Source organism: Oncorhynchus clarkii, chromosome 24 (genome assembly GCF_045791955.1).
Source record: "Oncorhynchus clarkii lewisi isolate Uvic-CL-2024 chromosome 24, UVic_Ocla_1.0, whole genome shotgun sequence".
NCBI classification, from domain to species: Eukaryota; Metazoa; Chordata; class Actinopteri; order Salmoniformes; family Salmonidae; genus Oncorhynchus; species Oncorhynchus clarkii.
In genome coordinates, this window is record NC_092170.1 from 21,720,448 (window position 1) to 21,726,447 (window position 6,000).

Genomic DNA, 6,000 nt, shown 5'->3' on the forward strand with positions numbered 1-6,000 from the left:
TTTGTATCCGTGGCAGGGTTGGGATCAATTTCATATCAATTAGTCAATTCAGGAGGTACACTAAAATTAAAATTCTCTTCAATGCTTTTCGATGATTTTTTTTAAAGTAATGATGAGTTTTTAAAAAAATGTATTGACTGGAATTGACTCCAACCCTGATCAGTTGTATATGATGAACTGATCTGTTGAGTAGAGATTCATATAGAAAAGGTCAACCATGAACCCATACACACAGTAAGAACATAAAATACCTAAATGTTTGATATCAATGGCAGATGATGGGATTATGAATGTAATGTAGATTATAAATCAAGCATGGTTGTCATCATGGAGAGAATTTGCAGAGATGATCCCATGTACTGTTGACTAAATACTCCAGAGTCAGTTACCATGTGGAGGATGACCAGTTGGCCAGATGAGTCATAGAGGCCTGCTGATCTGGCTCCATATGTGAATGTATGACTTGATAGAAGGCACCATCTAGTGGCTGTTACATAGTGTACATATCATTTTTAATTTGATTTAACTAAGCAAGTCAGCTAAGAACAAATGATTTTTTACAATGATGGCCTACCCTAACCCAGATGAAGCTGGGCCAATTGTGCGCAGCCCTATGGGACTTCCAATCACAGCCAGTATTGAACCAGAGTCTATAGTGACACCACTAGCACTAGAGATGCAGTGTCTTAGACCACTGCCCCACTCGGAAGCTCACATTAGGCCTACAGACGCTGTCATAATGGAGCATTTTTTTGTCTCTTAACTTGCTCAAGCATGACTAAAAATTTGAGAAAAATAACTAGTAAATGAATTAAAAATGTGTACAAAAAATATGTATATATTTATGCACTCAAGTTGCTTTGGATAAAAGTGTATTTAATCTAAATGGCATTTATATTAAAATAACTCTCAACAAATCACTGGCTGTTGACAGACATCTTCAGCCTAATGAAACACATACAAAAAATATATATATATATACAGTGGGGTCTGAAATTATTGACAGCCTTGATAAAGATGAGAAATAATGACTGTATACATTGCATTTGGAAAGTATTCAGACCCCTTGCCATTTTCCTCATTTTGTTACATCACAGCCTTATTCTAAAATTGAGTGAATTCGTTTTTTTCCTCATCACTCTTACACACAATACCCCATGACAAAGCGAAAAACAGGTTTTTCGAAATTATTGCAAAAAAAACAGAAATACCTTATTTACATAAGTATTCAGACCCTTTACTTGTAACGTTAGACTTGTTTATGTGCTGCTGTGCGGTTTGTTGCTAACCTTACCTTGCTACCTGCCAACTTTACGGTTTTTACTTTTTAATTTCCATTTTATATTTTGATTTTTTTCCCTCGCTCAACTTTTTCATTCAACTTTTTCACCCCGGACGCTTTATCTGGACGTGATTTGTCAGGACCTCCACCAGCCGAAGCTAAGTAGTAACATTAACATTATGCCTTATAATTGCTGTCGCTGTACTCATAATATACAGAAAAACGATCTTATGGCGTGGATACCAGCTTTAGATGCAATCGTTAGGCAAGGGTAATTTAGGAAAGGATGAAAAAGCGTCTGTGCCACCAATAAGTACAGATAGCACAATTTTCTCATGGCTTCTGGAAGGAAATGCTGTAGGAATGCTCAACCGGTCGCTCATTCAGCTGACAGAAACTTTCAACCGGTTCTCCCCATTAAGCAACGGGTCGGAGTCAGAGGTCGAGCCTTCTCTGGTCTCTACTCCTCCCGTTACGGGGTCTGAGATGCCGAAGCCTCCCGCCATTAGCTCTGACAAATGGAAAACCCTAGTCATTGGCGAATCCATGACCAACAGTATTATGGCATAGATCCCTCTACCGGGATCGATATGACAACAGCCAGTGAAAGTGCAGGGCGCCAAATTCAAACAACAGAAATCTCATAATTTAAATTCCTCAAACATACAAGTATTTTACACCATTTTAAAGATAAACTTGTTGTTAATCCCACCACAGGGATGCAGCAGGGTAGGCTAGTGGTTAGAGCATTGGACTAGTAACCAGAAGGTTGCAAGTTCAAACCCCTGAGCTGACAAAGTACAAATCTGTTGTTCTACCCCTACACAGGCAGTTAGCCCACTGTTCCTAGGCCGTCATTGAAAATAAGAATTTGTTCTTAACTGACTTGCCTGGTAAAATAAAATGAAAAAAATAAAAAAACAGTGTCTGATTCCAAAAAAGGCTTTACGACAAAAGCACACCAAACGATTACGTTAGGTGAGTGCCTAGTCACAAAAACACAGCCATTTTTCCAGCTAAAGAGAGGAGTCAAAAAAGCAGAAATAGAGATCAAATGAATGATGACACTCATAGGACTTCATGTTACACAATACAGTTTTGTTCGATAAAGTTCATATTTATATCCAAAAATCTCAGTTTACATTGGCGCGTTATGTTCAGTAGTTACAAAACATCCAGTGATTTTGCAGAGAACCACATCAATTTACAGAAATACTCATAATAAACATTGACAAAAGATACAAGTGTTATACATGGAATTATAGATACACTTCTCATTAATGCAACCGCTGTGTCAGATTTCAAAAAAACTTTACGGAAAAAGCACACCATGCAATAATCTGAGTACAGCGCTCAGACACAAAAACAAGCCATACAGATATCTGCCATGTTTTGGAGTCAACAGAATTCAGAAATAGCATTATAAATATTCACTTACCTTTGATGATCTTCATCAGAATGCACTCCCAGGAATCCCAGTTCCACAATAAATGTTTGTTTTGTTCGATAAAGTACGTCATATTTGTCCAAATACCTCCTTGTTGTTCGCATTTTGTTCACAAATCCAAATTCATGAGGCGCGATCACTAGGTTCAGATGAAAAGTCAAAAAGTTCAGTTACAGTCCGTAGAAACATGTCAAACGATGTATAGAATCAATCTTTAGGATGTTTTAAACATACATCTTCAATAACGTTCCAACCGGAGAATTCCTTTGTCTTTAGAAATGAAAAGGAACGCAGCTACCTCTCACGGGAGCGCGCGTGATCAGCTCATGGCAGACACCTGATTGAAAGAGCTTTCATTCCCTCCTCCTTCACAGTAGAAACCTGAAACAAGTTTCTAAAGACTGTTGACATCTAGTGAAAGCCTTAGGAAGTGCAATATGACCCCATAGACACTGTATATTCGATAGGAAATTAGTTGAAAAACTACAAACCTCAGATTTCTCACTTCCTGGTTGTATTTTTCCTCAGGTTTTGCCTGCCATATGAGTTCTGTTATACTCACAGACATCATTCAAACAGTTTTAGAAACTTCAGAGTGTTTTCTATCCAAATCTACAAATCATATTCATATCTTAGCTTCTGGGCCTGAGTAGCAGGTAGTTTACTCTGGGCACCTTATTCATCCAAGCTACTCAATAAAGCCCCCCAGCCATAAGAAGTTAAAACGAATCATCCAGCGATCATACACTGTTTACCAGGGGGCAGGGCTACCGACGTTAAAACTAATCTGAAGATGGTGTTGGTTAAAGCTAAAACTGGCGAGTGTAGAGAGTACAGGGATATTGTTATCCACATCGGCACCAACGACTCCGTGGGTTTTGTTCAACATGTCATACTCTGGACGTAGTTTAGTCCCGTGGAATAAATGTTGTGGATGTTAATGTTTTTCCTCATAATCCTGGACTATTGGACCACCATTTTATTACGTTTGCAATAGCAACAAATATTCTGCTCAGACCCCAACCAAGGATCATCAAAAGCCGTGCTATAAATTCTCAGACAACCAAAAGATTCCTAGATGCCCTTCCAGACTCCCTCCACCTACCCAAGGACTACCCTGACTGAGGAACTCAATTTAACCTTGTGTAATATCCTAGATGCGGTCGCACCCCTAAAAACAAAAAACATTTGTCATAAGAAACTAGCTCCCTTGTATACAGAAAATACTCGAGCCCTGAAGCAAGCTTCCAGAAAATTGGAATGGAAATGGAGCTACACCAGACTGGAAGTCTTCCGACTAGTTTGGAAAGACCGTACCGTGCAGTATTGAAGAGAGCTCACTGCTGCTCGATCCTCCTATTTTTCCAACTTAATTGAGGAAAATAAAAACTATCCCAAATGTATTTTTAATACTGTCGCAAAGCTAACTAAAAAGCAGCATTCCCCAAGAGAGGATGGCTTTCACTTCAGCAGTGATAAATTCATGAACTACTTTGACGAAAAGATCATGATCATTAGAAAGCAAATTACGGACTCCTCTTTAAATCTGTGTATTCCTCCAAAGCTCAGTTGTCCTGTATCTGCACAACTCTGCCAGGAACTAGGATTCAAGTTTTTTAATACTATATCTCTTGACACATTTCAGAAAATAATCATGGCCTCTAAACCTTCAAGCTGCATACTGGACCCAATTCCAACTAAACTTCTGACAGAGCTGCTTCCTGTGCTTGGCCCTCTTATGTTGAACATAATAAACAGCTCTCTATCCACCGGATGTGTACCAAACCCACCAAAAGTGACAGTATAAAAGCCAAACCTTGACCCAGAAAATAAAAAAAATGATCTGCCTATATTGAATCTCCCATTCCTCAAAAAAAAAAAAAAAGCTGTTGCACAGCAACTCACTGCCTTCCTGAAGACAAACAATGTATACAAAACGCATCAGTATGGTTTTAAACCCCATCATAACACTGAGGCTGCACTTGTGAAGGTGGTAAATGACCTTTTAATGGCGTCAGGCCGAGGCTCTGCATCTGTCCTCGTGCTCCTAGACCTTAGTGCTGCTTTTGATGCCATCGATCACCACATTCTTTTGGAGAGATTGGAAACCCAAATTGGTCTACACGGTCTACACTAAGTTCTGGCCTGGTTTAGATCTTATCTGTCGGAAAGATATCAGTTTGTCTCTGTAGATGGTTTGTCTTCTGACAAATCAACTGTAAATGTCGCTGTTCCTCAAGGCTCCGTTTTAGGACCACTATTGTTTTCACTATATATTTTACCTCTTGGGGATGTCATTCAGAAACATAATGTTAACTTTCACTGCTATGCGGATGACACACAGCTGTACATTTCGATGAAGCTTGGTGAAGCCCCAACATTTCCCTCACTGGAAGCCTGTGTTTCAGACATAAGGAAGTGGATGACGGCCAATTTTCTACTTTTAAACTCGGACAAAACAGAGATGCTAGTTCTAGGTCCCAAGAAACAAAGAGATCTTCTGTTGAATCTGACAATTAATCTTGATGGTTGTTACAGTTGCCAAGCTTGTAGCGTCATACCCAAGAAGACTTCAGGTAGTAATCGTTGCCAAAGGTGCTTCAACAAAGTACTGAGTAAAGGGTCTGAATACTTATGTAAATGTGATATTTCAGCATTTATTTTTTATACATTTGCAAAAATGCCTAAAAACTTATTTTTGCTTTGTCATATGGGCTATTGTGTGTAGATAATGAGGGGAAAAAACAATGAAATACGTTTTTAAATAAGGTTGTAACGTAACAAAATGTAGAAAAAGTCAAGGGGTCTGAATACTTTCCGTACGCACTGTAAAATAAATCATTCAAATACTGAGCTACAGTATAGTGTAAGCCAGGGTTCCCCAACTGGTGACCCGCGGGTGGTTTTATTAGGCCCCTGAAGTGTTCGTAGGCAACAACAACAAAAAATATATATTTTTTTACATTAGAACAAAAAACACCAGGAAATCAGTTCCAAGTTATTTTTATTTAATTTGCGGTCTACAAATGATTTGTAATTATGTTCCGGCCCCCTGACCATCTGCTCAATACAAAATAGTCCCGTAGCTAATTCTAGTTGATGTATAAGGGGAAAAAAATGGGAAATTATAGGGTGGGCAAATGGCGGCCTGCCCCCCTTCGTGGATCAATTCTCTCTACCCCATGGTAAAATGAGTAGAATTGCAGCAAAACTGCTCTACAACTGCAACGTTTTTCTCTACGCTGTCAAGAGGAGGGCCCAAAATGTTTTG